At 40.8% G+C, this 22,500-nt stretch overlaps 1 protein-coding gene and 1 long non-coding RNA gene across 10 annotated transcripts in view; both read right to left on the bottom strand.

Annotated features, from left to right (window-relative positions):
- Positions 1 to 18,233, bottom strand: part of LOC138016459 (uncharacterized) — a 20,631-nt gene extending 2,398 nt beyond the window's left edge. The window contains exons 1-9 of one of the 9 annotated variants that reach the window (XR_011125810.1): positions 17,885 to 18,233; positions 17,326 to 17,381; positions 15,331 to 15,412; positions 9,019 to 9,151; positions 7,136 to 7,623; positions 5,451 to 5,614; positions 4,519 to 4,647; positions 2,727 to 2,757; positions 660 to 703 (exon numbers count right to left, since the gene is read on the bottom strand). This is a non-coding gene — a long non-coding RNA (uncharacterized lncRNA). The other 8 variants (XR_011125807.1, XR_011125812.1, XR_011125811.1 and 5 more) reach the window with 8 other exon arrangements.
- Positions 1 to 22,500, bottom strand: part of LOC138017184 (adhesion G protein-coupled receptor L4-like) — a gene marked incomplete at its 5' end in the record, with an annotated part of 124,930 nt that overhangs the window by 75,256 nt on the left and 27,174 nt on the right. The window lies entirely within an intron of this gene.

A 22,500-nucleotide genomic window follows, 5' to 3' on the forward strand; every position in this document is an offset into this window, starting at 1 on the left:
TTTCAAATGCAAATTAATTTGCCCGCATAAGCCTCCACTTCATGCTAGATCCAGTCCAACCGTTAGAATACGAAAGTGGCCTATTAAGACTTAATTAGTCCTCTCAAAAGTATTGCGAACGATCAAATCAAGAAGGCCTTCAATTAATGGGGATTTCGGCTCATCGGCTGGCTAGTAAACAGGCTCCTAAATGATTAAATCTTACGAGATCCTTGTGTTTTGCACGGCTGTGGAGCTCCTGTAGTGCATTTTCAATGCCAACGCTTCGGGATTTCGAAGCCTTCACATTATTGCAGAAGCAAGTGCGATAGACTATTTGTAGCTGTTCCTTCAATTTTAACATCACTTTCTGGAAAACGTTAAATACACAAGCACCAACAACAAGGTGTTATTATCACTGGACAGAAAATTGTGTTGGAAAAGCTAGTAATTTCGGCGGGCTTGTTTTACAACAACATTCGTTCGGATTTCAGGTACTCTGAAATTTACTAGAAGCACTTTTGTTCACAGCATTTAGAATATTTGCCTTACCAAATTTAAACATTAAAATCTTATCGCCGCGGGAAATTTTTACGACAACATTTCCATAGTTGGGCTTGGAAGCCGCCTTCAGGAAGAGTATCTATTTACTAATATTGGTCAACATTATCGTTATTTACCTTGTCAAATTGCTTTAGATTCTCTTGCCCAAAGTTCAGTTTCGCTATGAAAGACCAACATTTTCTTGGTCAATTTATGACATGCGGTTTTCAAAATGCAGGGGTTTGTCTGCGGTCAGCACTCATGGCCATCCCTCAAACTGACATTTCCCTTCTATTCAACTTACACGACGTACAATCTACTTTAGACCTCAAATCTACTTCAACGACACAAACATTTTAAACAAGCAGAGAAGATTCACAATAGGCGAGGCAAAGAGTTGCACCCGGATCGATGGCTTCTCCTTGCAGTTTCCGATATCCACTAGAGTAACGAGACAAGCTCCCGGAAAGTCGAATTTTTTAGAGTATTGACATAGTGGTACCCAGCAAAACAATTGAACGCTAACCGTCTTCAAAGGGGTTTTTAGACCTAAATACCGTAGATCAGCGCGGCTTAGCTTAGAAACGCTATTTCTTGTTGAACTAAAGCTCCAATTCTGCATGTTTTCATTCTCTTTACAGAGGTAACCTTGTCGTAATAAGATGGGATACTAGGTCGTGTAATTGTTACGAATTGTCCAATGTCATTTTGATGGATGACCATGAGTGTTGACTGTCTGCAAGCCTTTCCTTCTTGTCTCGCCCCACTTTTCGCGCGGCCAACACATTAAAAGTCTTCCATATCCCCCCACGGAAACGCTTGCTACGCAGGCTAATGGCTCAGTTGCAAGGAAGGGAACAATTCCCACCCTGGCCAGAGTTTTTCTCTGTCCTTATGTGGGCCCATTTCCATGAGTAGGGCTAACGCTCACACTACACTCTAATAGTTAAGTCTAATGGCTCAGTTCGTTGAGTATCGGACTTCCACGCGTGAAGGCTCGAACCACCGCCAGACCAACACTCGGTTATTAGAGTAACTGAGGAGAAAGCGCTACCGTCGTAATGACATCTGCAAATGGTTATACTTTCTAGGACGACAAACCGTAGGCCCTGTCTCAGAACTCTTCTTCACAACCCTCTGGGACAAAAAAGAATCCACACACTATTCGCAAAGAGTAGGGCATGGAGTTACCGGCGTTGTGGTCTGTCCTTTGAAGAATATCATGGCTGGTAGAGTAAAATTTCGGAAATATGACATGTAGCTACTCTAAACTCCGACCGTAAAGAAAGAGATGATGATGATGAAACCATCACAATAGCAACATGAAAAGAAAGACTGAAAGACAATAACGTGCCCACATTCTGAAAGATTTTGCATCATGGTTGAGATCATCTATGTGTAAAACAATCAAGGTAACAAAGGCTTGGCATTAAACTGTAAACAACAGGCAAAAGAAACATTCCGGCTCAGGTGAGCTCAAAAAAAAAAAAGATAATCTGGTACTTGTCAATGTCTTGACAGATGGTTTAGTAGGCAGAATGAAAATCAGGAACCATCACACCAAAAATGTCAATTATCCACACCGGACAAGGTGTCTTTAACTGCTCTGTTTACGCTGTTGTCAACGTCATTACCTTCCAAATTAACTGTTGGAAGATAATGTGAAGTGCTATTTTCTACCCATGCAAACCACGTGAGCGTTAGCCCTACCAATGGAATTGGGCCCACACCCGGGGGCCCACACAAGGACAGAGAAAATGTCTGACCAGGGTGGGAATTGAACCCACGACCTTCGGGTTAGATCACCGCTGCTCTACCGACTGAGCTACAAGGTCAGACAGGACCCAACTAGTGGTCTAATGCAATTCCTGCATTTTGATTGGCTATGCTACTAGAGAACTATTATTGACAGTCCTCAAGTAGCGAAAAGACTTCAAAAGCGTTATGCTTTCTTTCGTTTTGTTCTCAAATAAATATTTCTTTAACTTGCATTTGCTAACTTTATTATTGCCTTTTCTGTCCGACTAGTTGGGTGATACTAAAACAATTAGACCCTTCGCCCTCAAGGGCCATGGGTCAATAGCCCATTCGGCTTCGCCTCATGGGCTATTGACCCGTAGCCCTTGTGGGCTACGGGTCCAATAGTAAGTTCTGTTGAAATATAAGTGCCCCACGGCCAACGTTTGCAAAAACAATTACCTTACCTCAGTGTCATACTTTCAATTGCCCTTCATCCTGCAAAGACAGCAAAAATAGTTTCATAACAGCCAGAGGTTACATGTATGTTTTATGCAGATTTTGTGTATAAAAATCAGTGGATTGGGATTGCAATCAAAGTGTCAAAATCACAGTGTCTTAAAAATTTCACTGAAGGATAAACCCTTGCCAAAGACAACATAGTCCACAAACTATGAGCAAAAGCAAAATCATGCAAGGTTCAGTTGTTCCGTGCTAGCAGATGCCTCTTTTCCTTTGCATTCACTGGGCTGACGAGTATGGGAAAGAGACCTCTGCATGCCATGGGTCGAAACTCACTTTCATCCAACCATCGTCCACGACCTTAGATGGCATTGTTCAAAATGCATGCCCCATGATATGTTTGCTGACTGTGACTTGAGCCCACTGTGACCCACGCATTCCTTCAGTAATTCCGCTGTTGTTAAGTGAGCCCGCACAAGACAAAGTTTAACGTGAGGATAACCGCGGCGCAACACAGTGAGTTTCAACCTGCGGCAGAGGTCTCTTTTCCTGTACTCATCAGCGCAGTGGACACAACAAGAAGACACCTCTGCTGGCAGGGAAGTTCAAGTTCCGCAATCATTTGTGAAAGTTTCAAGTAAGTAGTAACTCTCATGCTGCATATGTCAATAAAAATAACGCCTGAATCCCTTATACATGTACTTGAACCATTCATGTGCAAATTTTGATAAATTTTGTGAAACTGTGTTTCATAATGTTGACTGATTTACAGTCAACAAGGTCTGGAAGGGGTTTCGCGTAATCCGTGAGTTGATGCCAAAAAAACCGTGAATCGGGAAAACTGAAGAAATACAGCTGTGATTCGTGAATAATATATTAACCGTGACGCGTGATCCTTTAAAGTTTTAGTGCGTGAATCAAGATTTCTGCCTTTATAATGTCGTGAACATCAGTCAACCCTTCACGAATACATGTAATTTGTCTGTCAAGATGGTTCGAAAAAGGTCTTCTGTCATTGTCATGTACTGACATAATCTACCATTGCTGTGTTTCGTACTTGACCTCTCTTGACTCATTTGTAGTTGACATGAACTGAGATGAGGGACGCGTTGAAAGACGACATGTTGTAATCATCTGTCCAAGTTACTGCCAATCAGAGCTTGGTTCGTTAGAAAATGAAAAGCTGCCTGTCAAATTTGTAACATGTGTTCACGTCCGGGTCGCCTGGACGTTTTCACATGCGAATTGTTGCAATGGCGAGCGCCCAAGTAATCGTACCGTCTAAACTAACTCGAACTTTATGACAGGTCGTTAACATCATAAAAAAATCAACGACCACGGAAGTTTTGAAGTTACAAAACAAAATGTGAAAGAGAAGAATTGTAGAGTTAGGATATAACAACAATGAACTTCATTTATACTTTATCAAAGTCAAACAAAGAGCGAAGAATCGTCGGGTTATGGATTCCTGGAATCGTTGATTTCATCACCAACTTTTGTTGCCTTCCCATCTCAGGGTCAACTGATACGACCCAGGGGCGGATCCAGAAATTCCTGAAAGAGAGGGCCGAAGAAATTGCGGCGAGAGCACTAAAGGAATTCGGAATGTCGAAAGCAAAGTTCAAAACTGGCACGCAGATTTGAATACTCTGTTCAAATTTCAAAACAACTGGTCGCGCATGACATACATGTCATGATGTGGCTTGACTGTATTCATTTGGTTGTTCCTTGGAGTGTGTGATGAGTAGATAACTAGCCCTCAATTTTTCTTACATTATACATTGGTTTAGACCCCACCTTCAGGATAAAAATCCCACAATCAAATTCCATTGTATTGCTTTAAGGGTCCCCTCTGCAATATTCTGCTTCCATTCTTGGGTGTCCCATTCCCTTCCAATGAATATATGACCTTTCTTTATGAAACCCCTGCAAAATGTGACAAAAACGTTGATAAAAAATGATGCTTGGTAAGTGATTGACACATTAACTCACCAAAACCAGCCGCATATGGGAAAAAGGTCAAATGCTATAGCATAGTTAACCTATTGACCCGTGGGAGTGAGACTTAATGCCAGACGATTTTACTCGTCAATTTCAGACTGGTGGTTCAGGAGTCAGTGGGTTCACAAAATCAGTCAGAAAAAATTGCTTGCAGAAAAATTCTCCATGAACAAACCCAGAGAGACTACTTAACACCAAGAGCCCCAAGTAGGAGTCTCCATGCCCTTTAATTTCTTGAGTCCCTTCCCGGAGAAGATTTATTTTTAGAATACTTCCCAGGGGAGATACCACATTCCCACAGCTGAAGGAGCCAATCAAAGCAGATCATATCTCAACTAGGAAGTTTTTGAAAAATAAAATAAAAGGTTGACTTCATTGCCTTCACTGTAGTGTGGAGGATGGACGCTCCAGCCAATTTCAGTTCTGACTATAGGAATACAACCTCGCCAAGTAAACACCATTTCTCTGTTCCACCTATCACAATGTTTTACATGTATATGACCTTCTGTTGGTCATGAAATACTACGGTAATCTTTCTTCCAAGCATTCCTTCATCCCCTACAGCTGTCTGTAACAAATTTTATGACATGAGAGGGCAATGTACACGTAGGAGAGGAAGTGCAATTTAAGATAATCATTTATTTATTCATTTATTTTTTTTTCGGAAAATTACGGATTGAAATACACAATTAATTTTATTAATAATTCAATCTTTTGGATAAACTTACCAATAACACTTTGCACCATCCCTAAAGTAATAAAGGAAACTTCCGAGAGATGGATCACATAATTCTTCTCTTGTTTCTCCATCCTTATGTGAGATTAGTTCCCCTTTATGCTCAGGAAGAAAAATCTCCTTTCATGAATGGTTTTGTGGTAAATAAGCCTCTTCCTAACATATCAAATCAAATTGGTCAAATTGAATGCAAGATAATATTGCAGTACTTAAGGAGCTCAGAGCACATAAGAAGTTTGATTGGAGTGCACAAAAGGTGAACAAGAGTTGCTAGAGGAATTAGCTTCTTGTCAGTGCTCTGTAAAGTTGTAAAGTGCAGGCCACAGATGGTTTTTAATCACATGATGAGACGGTCATATTGGTGCAAAAAAAAATAGCAAATTATGGCTCACTGATGTTCTGCATTATAATAGAGTCAAATTCCCAAAAGACTTTTTTCCCTATCGTTCTGTGTACCAACATGGCTGCTGTGACGTCAGGTGAAAACCATCTATATCATATCCTGATGAACAATCAGTAAAAGCATTAAATTAAATTCAATTCTCTTATAACATGCTTTCACACAGACTTATCAAGGTAAAACATATCATGTAATGACAAATATTAAGGTGCAATGTGTTTACATCATGCAACAGATTACCTAATCTACAATTCAAACACTGAGCCATTGGCGTATAATTAAGCAGGTATACATTAGAAACAAAATAAAAATTAATAACAATTATATGTGAAACAGCAAGTTGAAGTGACAATAGTTATGCAATAGGTCATGATCACATAACAATTGAGACTATTTACAACAAAATAACAAATAAAATAAGAGCTGGACAAGTAACAATAATATTCATTTACAAGCAATAGAGCGATTTTCAATTGAGTGTCGTAAAACCAAAACCAAAGTAATTACTTTAGCCAATCAGAAAGGACGGAGACAATCCGGTAAACCAATCAAGAATTGGAGTAATTACACGTAACCGACACAAAGCGCGGGAAAATGTCCACGCGCGAGCCACGATTGGTTTTGGTTTCACTTCTGATTGGTTGAAAAAGTGGCGCAAGAACTTTGAACCAATCACTGAGTGAAGTAATGCAAAACCAAAGTAATTATCTAATTACTTTCGACACTCAATTGAAAACCACTCTAACATGTGAAAAGGTCTAATTTAAGTTGCCGTGGTTAATGCGATTTTTGGAGTGGAGTTCATGCCTTTTGTTAAGGCCGTGCGGATTAGGTATAAATAATAACTATTGTGTCATCCAATAGGCTTCTCTGTAGTAGTAACTGGCCTAAATTGAAAAACACCAGAAAACAGTAAACTTACTGATCATGTTTCAACTGGTGTTAGCTAATAAATATAGCACACGAACGCTCTTTTGCTTCTTTTTTTTTTTTTTTTTTTTTGTCTTTGTTAGGTTTTGTTCCTTTCCAGTTAAGCGCCGATCAACTGGAAACTTCAACATCCCCTCCCCCCTTTTTCCGGGCAAACCACGGGCATTTAAACTTTTGAAGATTGGACTGTTCAAATTCCCGCCCCCTTGGACCAAAGTAGTATCCAAATGCCCTACCCTGTCGTCAGATTTGTCTGTCTGTCTCCAACTTTTGAAGACATTTTTTGTTAAGTTTCGATTTGATCGGCGCATTATAAATAATAATTATTGCCAGTTTGTATTACTTACCGACGTTTTTCGGATACGAGGCGCACTCGGTTGTAAGACGCACCTTTAACTTTCAAAATTGATGGCATTTACGTCACAAACTGAAAATCTCATCAAAATACTCGGTTCTAAGCCGCAATTTGGTTCAACTCATCGCTAGTTATGCTGTCTCAACTGAAGGTTGTAGTGTAGGTCAAGAACAGTGGAAAAATTCGCGACGAACGTTGGTGCGAGGCCACCATTTTGGAATCGCAGTAAGGGGAAGACTGGGACGAGTTTAACATACAAGATGGCAGCAAAGGATCAAACCTGGGAAAGAAGTTTCCGGTTCTCATCGTTGACAAATGCTTCCCCAAGAACCATCCATTGAACAAGATCTTCAATTGGCACACACTGAAACTGAGCTAATCTTGCATGCCAAACATGAAAACAATAATTGGATCCCACAACAAAAGAGTTCTTTCAGCATACACCACCCAAACACCTGGAGAACAGCATGACACATGTAACTGCGAAAGAAAACCAGAATGTCCGCTTGATGGTAAATGCCTCCAAACTAATGTATCTATCAAGACATTGTCACCTCCACTGACACAACGACTGAATCATACGTTGGACTAGCAACTAATTTTAAAGAACGCTTCAGAAACCACCATTCATCTTCATGCCAGCAAGCGAAACGAAACAGCTTTAGCTAAAGAAGATTATGAAAAGACGATATCAGCACTTTTTTAGTGTCAAAATTTGTTTTCACAATTTCCATCTGAAAGCTGAAAAGTTCGGTATTATCGTCTGTTTGTGCCCATTCTGTTGTTGGTTTTGTCATTCTCTTCTAAAGCAAAAACTTGTAAAAGATCAGATTTAATGACGATTGGCGATGTGACATATATTCCTAATTATCAACTGCGCAACTTTTTCGTTGAGAAAAGGATTAAAAGTGAGTTCGGTGGTTACGGCTGTTGTATCCGAGTACTAGTTGACCAAAAAATTGAGCAAATTGTACCTAAAATAACGTGGGTGACAAATTACTCCTTAATTTTGGCGCAAATTTTCAGCGTTAATTTATAATTTCACATGTGAAATTACTGTTGCTGTGGCAATATTTGCTACAGTGCCAAAATGGCGTCCAGGTTTGAAAAAAACCCGCGTCTTACGAACGTAATTTGTAACCTATGATGTTAATAGTTAATCAAATGGTGTACTCGTGAAATTAGGGAATAATTTCACTTGCGTTTTCTCCAAAGTCAAATTATTTCCCTCGCCTGAAGGCTCTGGAAATTCAGTATTTGATTTTGGACAAAACGCGCGAGAAATTATTTCCTAATTTCACTCTTTATTACACCCATTTAGAAATCACTGGTGCACCTTGCAATGTGATTGGCTCTCAGCAGTGCGATTTATTCCCAAATCGGATTTTTTTTGCTCTGCATCGCTCCATTTCCCCAGCCAATGAGAATGGGCCACTAAAACAAAACAACCAATCAGATTTCAAGGCTTGTTTAAGGTAACCAATCAAATTGCAGGAAAATGAAAGACAAAGAAAATCATTGTGTGGCCAATTTTGCAACTTTTGTTCCCGACTGGATCAATAAAATTTTGGCACTGTCTAAAATCCTGTATTTTAGCGATTAAATAATTATTGTGTGATATCTAAATGGATGTAATAAAGTGGTAATGGAACTATGTGTCGTGCAATTTTGGTCTGAGATCATACTTGTGATTTCAAATCGAATTCGCGCTTAGCGCTCGTTTGATTTTGAAATCACACTTATGATTTCAGACCAAATTGCACTGCATTCAGTTAAATTACTGTTATTCACCAATTGATAACCCATACTAATAATACTCTATCAAGTGGAGAATAGTAAATACTATAACTTTTCAAGGTTTCAACTTTTACTCACAAATTGTAAACAACTTTTCCTTCCCGCCATCTCAGAGGTACAGAGGTTTCAGGTTACAGAGGTCTCAAAGGTTTGGCTGGCTTCACTCAGACGTTGAACTTCATCGACCGATAGATTTGTGTAAACGCAGCAGCTAAGGCAACATGACAAGGCCATGTAAGTCACGCTCCCCGTCGAGAGAGATTTCCCGCCAACACTTTGGGAAGATTGGCAAAGGAAATATCTGAGCCAAGATAACTAGCTAGAGCGAGAACTTAAATTATATTCTTGGGTTGCATGTCGCGCAAGTGAAAACATAAATCGCTTACCACTTACGAAATTGAGTCAAGAAATGGAAATGTTATAGAAGAGGAATAAATAAACAACGGGTCCAAGTCTCAGTGCTGTGCGTTGTTCCGTACTTGAGTTATTCGGCGAAATTTATTACTCAAATTTGTAGAGTTTAGTACGGAGGCGCCATGTTGGTGTACTGCTGAAGTACACCAACACAGCGGCCGGAAACCTGTAGAAACATCTGGAGTTTGGCTGTCTTTAACACTTTCTGCACAATAATGAGCTAGAAAACATTCGTATAGACACGTCTCCTAGTATATTGGCTGTTTAGGCCACAAAAACACGAGGGAAATAGATGTTTTTATGCAACTGGCATGTTTTCGAAAGCTGTCAATATGTCACGCACTGTGAAAAAGTCTGAAATTCAAACTGCTCTATTTTCGAAACGAAGCACGGTACCGAGCTGAAAACATGCAAACAGATATATTTTTAAAAACTCTTATAGCTGATCAAGACAAAAACTCAAAAGGCTCTTTAGTTTTGTAGTTTCTTTTTGTGACGTCACGTGCAACCCAAGAATAGCCTGACAAGCCACAAGCAGTAATCTCCACCACAGTCACCTAATTAAACCATGATCAGTGAGCTTCACCGCTCAAATGGTTGCTTCCTAAGCAGTAGTGGAGATTTGAGAGAGGTTATATGTGTTTGGATAATATACAATTTCATAAGGATTTAAAAAGACCCCTCGAGCTAACGAAAAAGGAAGAAGAATCATTCTTGGAAGCAGAGTTAGTATGCCAAAAACTGGATGCAACGACAATTATAAATTACAACCTGTACATGTAAAACGAGCTGTTATTAAGGTCGATCACCGGTGACAACATTTGCAAGGATTGCACTTTTTGTGTGAGACAATAGCGAGGCTGCAAGAATTTGATCGGATATTTGTTAACTAGAGATCAAGAAATAAACTGATAATCGCGGGAGAACGCGTTTTTTAAAAAAATAATTGTCCTGGCAATTCAGGTTGATGCATTGTTACGAGGCTATAACACTACTTTCCTTATACGGAACCAAAATTTCAGGAAAGAAAACAGATAATAACCGCGACCTTAGGTATAAGCCTGCAGCTTTATCGCTTCACATCAACGGGCCCTTTACTTCTATGAGATACAGAGAACTAATTAGTACGATTATCGATCACATAAATAAGATCTAAAAACTAAACTCCACCATCCTTGAAACCAGGTCCGGCAAGCAGAATAAATGAAATTTGGAACGGATTATGCCACTCAATTCCCTGTTAATAACGCTTAATACTAAGGGATATTTTGGTTCAAAGCGATATAGTTCACCCACGAAGCACAGACGCCAACAAAGGGGCCGACCATTTAACTCTTGAGGGGGGGAGGAAGGGGGGTGGGTGACTTTGAAAAAAAATTTCCTGCAAGGGCTTGTTGGAAGAAAAAAAATGCAGGCATCACAAATGAAATAGAAAAAAATTCTTGCACTGCTGCAAGCAAGAAAAAAAAAATGTTGCAAAGCTATTTCATCATTCCTGGGGGGCTTTACGAAATCCCAGCAAAACTGCAACCATTTCAGATAATCTGCAAGCCAGCAAGCTACTCTGGTTAGCCTATTAAAATAACAAAGTGACATTGATTGGCCTAAATAACACTCTGGTTAGCCTACAGTTAGCTTAGGTAGCTTGCGGTTTGCCCTTATAATGGGATAAGGGATTTCTTGCTTGCTCAGTTCACATGGCACCAAGTCATAAAATAACAAAGTGACATTGATTGGTCTAAATAACACTCTGGTTAGCCTACAGTTGGCTTAGGTAGCTTGCGGTTTACCCTTATAATGGGATCAGGGATTTCTGGCTTGCTGGCTCGCACTGTATCCAAACTCACAAGCAGTAATGGAGGTAAATTTTTCTATTTGAAGAATCAAGTCTTATTAGACATAGAAAAATAATTTGTTCGTTTTTAATCTTTTCAACTGAAGCATTTTCAAGTAATTACTTTCTATTGAAATAATTATACGGTTTTTGCAATACTAGAGCTATTTTTCAAATTAGACCATGATCAACTAACTTTAATTCTGCTTTCACATTTGTTTTGGAGATTTCAGTCCACTTTTAAATTGTAACTAATGCTTCTAGTAGTAATTACCATGCTATGAGCATTTCTGAACTGCTTTTTGCTATTTTTACCTTTTTTTTAATTAAGAAGCTAAACATTTTCAAATCTACCTTTGGAGCATCACTTTATAACATGAGAATATTGTTATTAGGTAATATTAAATGATTCTAAAGAATGACATTCCGAAAACATGTCGCTATACAAGAATGATTTTGTATAGCTTTGATTTTAAGGTTTTGCAGCTCCATATATTAGAACTATTACTGCAATAACCACAATGTAAATGTAAATACACTCTGTAAATGTAAACACGACACTTTTTTAAGGAAAAAAAAGCCTGCAGAGAAATGAGGAGAGAAAAAAATATATCCTGCAGAGCATTTAGGTGGGAAAAAAAAGTGTCCCAATTTAAGTCTAAGCATTTGCTACCTATTTTCAACAATAAGGTAAGGGTAAAGGTTAGCGTTATTTTTAGCTTTGGGTAAATGCAGCAGTTAATCTTCACTTAAAGAGCAGCCTTTGGGGGACACTTTGTGACATAAATTGTTTGTATTCTGAGACACAAGTGATGTTGAAGTTGGCTAGAAGAGCAAGGGGACACTTCGTGACGCTTATTGAAATCCGCGTGCGTCTAATTAGGACACACCTGGACATATCTCAGTTTGCTAGAAAAAAAAAATTGCTGACCAGAAATCACCCACCCACCCTCCCCTCTCAAGAGTTAAATGGTCGGCCCCTAAACCAGAGTGGCACGATTCATACAACCAAGAAAATGGCGCCTGCATATCTTATTGTGTTTAACTGACGCAAGTTTTGACCCGTAAAAGCCATATAGGTTCACCTATGCACAGTCTTGGGGAACTGTGGGGTCTGTTCAGAATCTGGGGACATTTTTGAGTCCTTCGTAAAATGTCCTCGCAATTGAGTGATTTTTACTATTGGGGAAACGTGTTATTCGTGATTTCGTTTTACTCAGGTTTGGAAAGTCTTGGAATTTTCTTTATAGTTATGTCGTGAAGATCGTAAATTAACTTGTAGTTTAAATTAGCATGCGAAGATGAAATCAATCAGTTCAATACAATAAGATATCCAGGGACAACATGACAATAGATTTTACGAGAATTGACATTTTCAATGTCTACGGATACCCACCATTGAAAAGTTTTTTTCAGATCATAACACTGGGCAAGAAAAAGGGTGGCAAATGCGATGAAAAAGTAAGAAAAATGGACATTTTGACATCAGAGGGAAAAACGCATAGCTGAAGTAAAGGGCACCGTTTATGAATCAAAACAAAAAGATCAAATACTTTGACGGTAGCGAAATTCATGACGTTCTCGTTGCCGTCGGTGTTCCTTCTAAATTCGAAGCTTTTCAAGGTTAGGTTAGCAATACCAGTTCTTTTAGTAGTTTTTTTAAAGTTCCATCCAGCTTCCATCAATACTTTCTTTGACGGTCAATACTGTAGACTGGGGTGATGAGCGGCAATAAAAGCAAAGAGACGCCAGTGCTCGGTAAGAAACAGCTCCTCGTGGCAAACCACATAAAGAGGGAACACCAACCTCGGCTATGTCTGGAAAGAGATCAACCAAACGTGCGATGTCCTCTTTGCTTAGTGATATTCCCTCCACGCACATCGCGAAAATCTCGTGCTTTTGAATGGCACAAATGATGGACTCAAGACCCACCTTACAAAAAGCTAGTCTAAGAAAACGCAAGGACGAAAAAGAGGCATTGTAATTCCTCTGTAAGTCAAATTTTCACAGCCGCCTACGTTTAATATTCCTAACGAGGGTATGCTTCCGGTAACAAAAACTAGATGGCTGTCATCCAACATTGTTTGGCTCAAGTTGAGCTCCGCAATGTTAACAGCTCGAATAACTGGATATTTACAAAGTTCACCTTTCATTTTTGCCATGTTAAGAACTGTCAGTCCAGCACAGTTTTCCACTATTTTGCAGAATGTTGCCCAGGTTGTTTTTGCGCCACTTAAATCAATAGAGCGGAATAGACTAGGCCTCCATTGGACTGCTATGAGAAAGTTATCCACTGTCTCCTTTGATGTGTTCTGTGCTTTTACAACGGAGAATTCATGATTTCTTGCGTACTTAATCAGAGTTTTGTCGTAAGAAATTTGCAGCCAAGCCTTGCACACTAGAGAAGCGGTTCTTCGAACAAATTTGTAGGGTAAATATGAGAAAACGTGAAGTATGATGCTTTGAGGCAAGGTATCCATTTATCTTCAGACAAGTAGCTACGAAATTCATTCACGTATAAGGCCATTTAAGTGACAGTCTTATCACGTAGATTTAAGAGTTGCTAATGCTGTCAGATTCTCAGGTCCCACCAAAGAAAAGTATCTGTTTGAATTTTTGGTCTAAAGATCTAAAAAAGCAACTGTGTATTACAAGTGAGGCAGCAAATTATCAATGGAACTTTCTTTCTGAAACGACTTATCAAAGCACTGCAATACCCATTCAAGGAACCCTTATCATACTTCAAAAAGGGAATGGAACTCAGTATCTTGAGACGACAACTTGATCTTTTGATATTCTAAAACAACAACATTTGTACTTACCTTAATGGATTTTTGGATTCTTAAATAAAGCAACACGTTTTTCACGTCCTTGATAATCGTGCCAGTTTCTCGTTTCCCCACCAAAGAAAAGAACCTGTTTTACATGATGTTTGGTCTCAAAATAAAAGTAACCAACTGCGAGGAACAAACTAAAAGGCACATTATCAAAGAAAGTTTTGTTCTCCAACGACCTATCGAAGCACAGTTGTTTCAAACCGAGAATAGCATTTTTCTCAGCACTACGATGCTGCGGCTAATTCACAATAATACAATGACTCCATAGACTTGTCAAATAGGAGGAAAAAGTACGTATCTTAATACAGCATTTTCAGATGTCAAACAAAAACTAGTGACAATAGGTAATAAAAGACTTTTTTCTTTCTTTTAACCTTAACTGACCCTTTTAAGATTAGTTTGCTGAATAGTAGGCATCTTCTTTAAGTTCGTTTATGCTACCGTTTTTCTCTTATTTAAGTCGTTTTCTTTCAAAGACAGCCGTGCAGCAATAAATATTGTTAACCGCTTAGCAAAACAACCCCCGCACTCACTGATAGTGCGAGAAATTTAAACGTTCAAACACTGACTTTTCATAAGAGTTTGTAATGACATTATATCGAGTTTGCTAGCTTATCCTTTACGCAGTCATATGGATCAAGTTGAAAAAAAGGTACAATATGGCCATACTTTGTCTAGAACATTACTTTGGCATGACGTTTTCGCAAGTTGAATCTATTAGCCTCAGGCTACGAGGAGTGTAACTGAGACCCCATAATCACGACTCTATTTGCAGTAAGTTAATGGGTACACACATCATATCGCTTTTTCAAAAGATTCCCGAAAACTCTTTCCCGCTTAATTACTTTTTTGGCAGATGTTTGTCAGATACTCCCGTTTTCACTATTGTAGACGCCACAAGACAATATTTCGCGCGCATTTTTTTCGTCATGATTTTGGCGGGAAGTAGGTCGGATATGGTCTAATGACTCTGCCGAGAGAGAACATTATTTTTGAAAAAAAAAATAGAAAAAATGCGCAATGAGAATTTGTCAAAAGTGTTAAATCTAGACAGCTCAGAATTTTTTTGCCTAATTGTCTCCTTGCGTCCGTCCTATATAGAGGTAGAGGATATTTTTGTTTGGTCCAATTTTCGCTTTAAAGCCAAAACCTTTAGTAGAACCCATTTACTGAAAACTAACATTAAGAAAATTGCCTGGGATGACAATTGCATTTCGTATTACCACGTTGTTGTGCACATCTGAATAAACATTCCGATAAGAGTAAAATGACCCTACGGTCGCAGATAACTTAGTGGGGACTCACATCATATCAGTATGCCAAAAGGTTCACATCAGTCTGGGAGAGGGTCTATATTTTTACCACGGCAGGGTAGCCTTTCAGTTACCTGTGGAGAAACAGAATCGATAAATGAAAATTAACACTAAAAACCAAAGTAGTAATAAAGTTGCCACCAATATCATGGGGTTTACGTTTTTAAATATTCGAAGAACTACTGCCACAAGCCCACTATATTAGATTTCAACTACATCTTACAAAGGCGTTTTTAAGAGTCAAATGACACCAACACGCAATGAATGTCCTCTTCTTTCTTTTACTTTTCACGGACCTCTCTAAGATAGTTTGCAGCAAAATCATGGGCAACCATACCATTTCTTGGTCGTCAGCTGATGAGAACCTTTAACTTCATGTTATTTGAGAAGTTTACTTTCAGAAGACAAAAGACCAATTCGGCTAACGCAATGTTGTACCCAAATCAAATCTCTTGGGGTTAAGATTCTTTGTGTATTGCATTTGCATGAGTACCTTGACTTTTACTTCAATTGGGACCTTAAAACTGGGCATTAAGTTGGCATCTTAGGCGGCTTGTCTACACGAAAACGATCTTCTCCCTTTGTTTTGTCTATCACGTGCTAACTATTTTTCTTTAATTTTGTATGTCAGTAAATTCAGTCGTAACCGTTCCATCGAAAAGAATTCTAGTTCCCAAAAAAAACAAATAGGCAGCTAATAATTGTCTAGCAAAAATGAGAACGGCGCCGAGAGAATTCTGTCTACGCCGAGACAATTCTGTTTACGCCGAGCTGCAGCAATGACCCTTTGCAGACCTTTGCATCCGGCATGAGGTATTAGCACAAAACGGTGCTTTCAAACAGTCATGAAAATACTTGCTACATTTCATCCACATGATCTTATGGCAATTTTCATAACGGTTTTGAACATTTGCCCCTGAATGTTTAATTCAGAGGAAAATGTTCAAAACCGTTGAGCAGATACAACGCCATTTCAATGATGAGTTTTGCGCCATTTTAACCATTTTAATTTATACGGCATGCATCAGTGCATGCAGATAAAGAATTCAGATAGCAAGTATTTCTTTCGATCGCTTCATAGGGAAAAATCTTTCTCTTTTTAGTTTTACAAGGGTCATTTGATTGTGATGATTGAATCCTAAGTTCTCCACGCTACACAATAAGTCTAATAAGTTTGTCTTTACATGCTATGCTAAGTATTCACACTAAATCATGCGAAAGGCATATCTCTCTCTGCGTTAGATATACAGAGCGAAAACAGAGATGAACAACAACATACCTTTCAGCGAATGATTCAACATCACCGCATGATATCGTGTTTTGATATGAGGTGCCCGTAAAAGGTCGTAAAATGGTTCAATGCTTAAAATTAGGAGTGTTTAATGACTCCATAATCAATTGGAGATAAGTTAATGGGGACATACAGTGCTTGCGGCATTTTCCGTCGCATTCTTTGTTTTTATCGTTTGTTTCATTTTACAAGAAAACACCTCGCGCGAGTTTCCCTCGTCTCGCGGGAAGCAGTTTTGCTGTCATTGACTTCGCGGAGAGAGATAGAGTAGTCCGCCGTGTTTTTGAAAGCAAAAGATGCATGTAACTAAATAAACTAAAGAGCAATGAGATTTTGTTACTAGACTTCTGTTGAATCTGGAAGGTTGACATTCGGCTTTATCTTTCCGTCGTCTTCGTTTAAGAACGGATGTTTCGTTTGGTCGTGGCCTCTAAGTAATGACTTACAAAACAACGAGATTTGACTTACGTGTAAGACTTACAAAACATCTCAATTTTCTAAAATTGGCCATAAAAGCGTCCATTCCTCATTACCAGTTTACTTTACCAAAATAAATAAACGATCAGCAGTCAGAGAGTACAGGGAGAGGAAAAATGGCGCCATTAGCTCCCTTGTATTGCACTTTCTTCCTGTCTAAGTTTTGCATGGGGTGACTTGAATCATATGTATCACCTACAGACATTCTACCTTTCTTACCTGTTATTTCAATCCTCTCCAAAGTGTTGAAACTGCAGGCACGTCAAGAAATAAGCCTGTAGAATAAAGATTATTGGAAAATCTCATCTCTTAACCCGCTGAAATGTTTCATTAGTCTAGATTATCGTGGTTATTATTTTTTTTCCCAATGCCTTTTATATTAATACAGAAATGTTATTATCGTTGTTGGGGTTGCTTTTCTTAATTGCCGGAAAAAAAAATTAAGGTTTTGTTTTTGTTTGTTTGTTTGTGTAAACATAGTTCATATAGATGAACTGCTTATGAAACCCGGAGAGAGAACAGTACTGTCGCACTTCATGTTAACTTGACCGTGACGTACCATGCACAATCTGTTGTCCTCGGTTCTCAACTGAATTTTGAATAAATTAATCGAAACTATTGATTGGCTTTCTTTTAGAAAAATCGCGTGGTTTGTGCATGGTTAGGGCCAAAACAGAGAACAAAGTTGAACAAGTTTGTTCACTGGTATGCTAAGTGACCTTTCTAGACAAGGGCATAAGCTTTCCTCAAGCTATCCTATCCCTTTAAAATTACTTACTTTCAACTGTCGTTCCCCTGCTTTGGTATAGGATCTGTATGTGTTTGCTGAAGGAACGTTAAACATTGTGCCAACAGATATTCAACATGTATACAGATTGCTATTCAAAGTTTATAGCGATGTGACTTTCCAGAGGAGACAAGAGATCCTCGCGTATCGTCACAAACTCGAAAATTCACCACTCGTCTGGATGTAATTCAATTCTGAAATTCGAGAATTCCGTACAAATGAAAACGCAAGAAACGTGTTGTAATACCTCGCACAAAATAAAAGCGTTTTTAAGCGTGACTGCTCTTGACATGTATTACAATAAATCAGATGACTTAAAGTCTCGATTCAAGGCGCATACTTTTTTGAATCGATTGCATGCTGATGAATACAATGTGTCTGCACTCCCTTTAATAATCGGCTTTACGTGACGCCACCAGTCGGTGCGTTTTTTTAAATAAAGATACTTTAAATATGTCAGTCAACCATTGTTAAATTGTTTCCGATGAAAACCGATTTGTGCATGCGCTATAAATTGCTTATCAACAGCCTTGATCAATTTTGTGTTACCACAATGAAAGGAACGTCTGCGTCGAGCGTAATATATAGCCGTTCACCAGAACGTTTTGTCAGGATCGGTAAGAGGCCTCTTAGGAGGGTTCCAAGGTTTGCATCAATGCGCGGCAGCGTAAAGTGGGTTTGGGCCCGGTGCAAGTCCTCCCATGCAACTGATCTAGGGAATTCCGCTCTCAAGCTTTGCGAAGTTGGTGAGTTGCGCCACCACGTAGGTCATTGAGATGTCCGGAAGGACCGTTCATTTTTCACCTCAAATAAAATTTAAGTGGTTCGTTTCTTCCCCTTGCACAAGCAGGGGGCATGGCATAGTGTCGCTGTGTTAACTTTGATTACAGTCAAATCTTGGAAATATGCGACAAATATATATATATATAGTTTGAAGGGACCAAGGACGGACAACTCCTAGGTGACATTTTCATTGGGAGAAAAACGTTTTATGCCCTGAGCGAGATTTGAACCCACGTCTCCCTGATTACCGGTTGGATGTGATCACCACTACACTATCAGAGCAACCATGCTCGTTACATGGCCAATCTAGATAGCGAATGGGAATTAAGTGGTCATCCTGGGCCCATGCTTTTCCCAACCAGAACGATGATTCACAGGCGGACGATATATATATACCTATCTTAAGGTATCTTAAGGTCTCTGTCATTACCACAAAAATTGACATTGATATTTTACTCTTATTTCAAGCTATCTCAACTCGTGAGAAAAAGTGGTTTTTCTCACGCATGCAGGGCCTTCCCCTGACGTGCTAGAGAGAAACCAATGGATGCGCCATCAAATGCTGCAATAACTTCTCGGGGTTAGGGGGGGAATAGCTATTTCCGGGGGGGAGATATCACCAAAAAAAAACTGCCTTCTCTCACGTATACAGGGCCTTCCCCTGACGTGCTAGAGAGAAACCAATGCTACCACGAGATTTGCCATCAAATTCAAACTTCTGGGGGTTACGGGGGAGTAGCTATTTCCGGGAAGGAAATATCGCCAAAAACTGACTTTTCTTACGTATGCAGGACTTTCCCTGGGCGTGCTAGAAAGTAACCAATGGTACCACGAGATGCGCCATGATTAGGATTAGGGAGACCACACTCAAAACCGGGGGAAGTTAGACCCTAAAAACCACTTTTCCTCACGTGTGTACAGTCTTCCAGAGGCCGTTAAAAGTGAAACGGACCTTACCACGAGATGGGCCATCTCCTGAGGAATCTTCCTGGCGCGGTCTCGGGTCACCCGGACCCAAACGGGGGGAGTTAGGCCCGAAAACGAAAAACAAGTTTTTCGAGGATAACTCCCCCGGGATTTGGAATTTGGCCAATCCAAGGGCACCCTGAGGAGGGTCTTCGGAGGGCGCGTCTGATGAGCATAAAGCAAAATCCGGGGGGCCATTTTCGTGTCAAAACAGGGGTGCTCTTTGGCCTCTGAGGTCCACAGGTCAATTCGCCCCGGGTCGAAACTGGTGCGAAAAGTTGTTGGGCAATAGGGTCTAGGCGCATGAGGAATGGGGTCCCAAGGGAATAAAACGTAGGAATGTTAAAGACAAAAAACTGTGCACAGGGCGTCCACCTCAACACAGGATGCCCATATTTCGTCACGTGATAGATCTCGTTGAGACCTTTCTAACGGTGTATGGTATTATGGGATATCTCCATGGCAACCTGAAATAAGCTTTTTCCATGATTTGGCCGTGCAGATCCGGTAGGAGATTAACTCCTACACAGGATTTGAGGCTCTTCAGGAGTCGACTGGAGAGATGGTCGTGAAATTTGACCGTTGGATTTGAGCTACGAAGCTGAAACTTGGCACGCACCTGTGTACGGCCTAGAAGGTAAGGCCAAAAGAATATGGGGGAGACCGGACAAAACCGGGGGGAGTTATGGCCAAAACGCGTTTTTCTCACTAACGCAAAGCCATCCTGTGAGGTGCTACAAGGAAACCAATGGTATCACGAGATGCGCCTTGTGATTCTGCAACTTCCTCTTGGGGTTAGAGAGACCACACTCAAAACTGAGGGGAGTTAAACCCGAAAAACCACTTTTCCTCATGTGTGTACAGTCTTCCAGAGGCCATTAAAAGTGAAACGGACCTTACCACGAGATGGGCCATCTCTTGAGGAATCTTCCTGGTGCGGTCTCGGATCCCCCGGACCCAAACGGGGGGAGTTAAGCTCAAAAACGAAAAACAAGTTTTTCGAGGGTAACTCCCCCGGGATTTAGAATTTGGCTAATCCAAGGGCACCGTGAGGAGGGTCTTCGGAGGGCGCGTCTGATGAGCATAAAGCAAAGTCCGGGGGGCCATTTTCGTGTCAAAACATGGGTGCTCTTTGGCCTCTGAGGTCCACAGGTCGATTCGCCCCGGGTCGAAACTGGTGCTAAAAGTTGTTGGGCAATAGGGTCTAGGCGCATGAGGAATGGGGTCCCAAGGGAATAAAACGTAGGAATGTTAAAGACAAAAGACTGTGCACAGGGTGCCCACCTTAACACAGGATGCCCATATTTCGTCACGTGATAGATCTTGTTGAGACCTTTCCAACGGTGTATGGTATTATGGGATATCTCCATGGCAACCTGAAATAAGCTTTTTCCATGATTTGGCCGTGCAGATCCAGTGGTAGATTAACTCCTACACAGGATTTGAGGCTCTTCAAGAGTCGACTGGAGAGGTGGTCGTGAAATTTGACCGTTGGATTTGAGCTACGAAGCTGAAACTTGGCACGCACCTGTGTACGGCCTAGAAGGTAAGGCCAAGAAAATATGGGGGAGACCGGACAAAACCGGGGGGAGTTATGGCCAAAAAGCGTTTTTCTTACTTACGCAAAGCCATCCTGTGAGGTGCTACAAGGAAACCAATGGTATCACGAGAGGCGCCTTGTGATTCTGCAACTACTTCTTGGGCTTAGAGAGACCACACTCAAAACTGAGGGGAGTTAAACCCGAAAAACCACTTTTCCTCATGTGTGTACAGTCTTCCAGAGGCCGTTAAAAGTGAAACGGACCTTACCACGAGATGGGCCATCTCCTGAGGAATCCTCCTGGTGCGGTCTCGGGTCCCCCGGACCCAACCGGGGGGAGTTAGGCCCGAAAAAGAAAAACAAGTTTTTCGAGGATAACTCCCCCGGGATTTGGAATTTGGCCAATCCAAGGGCACCGTGGGGAGGGTCTCTGGAGGGCGCGTCTGATGAGCGTAAAGCAAAGTCCGGGGGGCCATTTTCGTGTCAAAACAGGGGTGTTCTTGGGCCTCTGGCGTCCACAAGTCGATTCGCCCCGGGTCGAAACTGGTGCGAAAAGTTGTTGGGCAATAGGGTCTAGGCGCATGAGGAATGGGGTCCCAAGGGAATAAAACGTAGGAATGTTAAGGACAAAAGACTGTGCACAGGGCGCCCACCTCAACACAGGATGCCCATATCTCGTCACGTGATAGATCTCGTTGAGACCTTTCCAACGGTGTATGGTATTATGGGATATCTGCATGGGAACCTGAAATAAGCTTTTTGGGTGATCTGCTGTGCAGATCTCGTAGTAGTTTTACTCCTAGACAGGATTTGAGGCTCTTCAAGAGTCGACTGGAGTAGTGGTCGTGAAATTTGACCCTCGGATTTGAGCTACGAAGCTGAAACTTGGCACCCACCTTCGTACGGCCTAGAAGATAAAGCAAACGGAATATGGGGAAGACCGGACAAAACTGGGGGGAGTTATGGCCAAAAAACGTTTTCCTCACTAACGCAAAGCCTTCCTCTGAGGTGCTACAAGGAAACCAATGGTATCACGAGATGCGCCTTGTAATTCTGCAACTACTTCTTGGGGCTAGTGGGTCCCAGCTGAAAACCAGGGGAAGTTTTGGCCCAAAAAGTGTCTGTCACCTCTCCCATGTGCAGAGCGCTCCATGGGGACGCTGGAGCGAAACCCATGGCACGGCCTGATGCGCCTGGTCATTGCGCATCTTTGTAGCGGGGTCGGGGGCCCCTGCTTTCCGGTGGGGGGACGTTTCAAGACAAAGACCCGCTTGGTCTCCTGCAAGACTTGAAAAAAAAGGCCCCTCCACCGCCCTGG

Source organism: Montipora capricornis, chromosome 9 (assembly GCF_036669925.1).
Source record: "Montipora capricornis isolate CH-2021 chromosome 9, ASM3666992v2, whole genome shotgun sequence".
NCBI lineage: Eukaryota > Metazoa > Cnidaria > Anthozoa > Scleractinia > Acroporidae > Montipora > Montipora capricornis.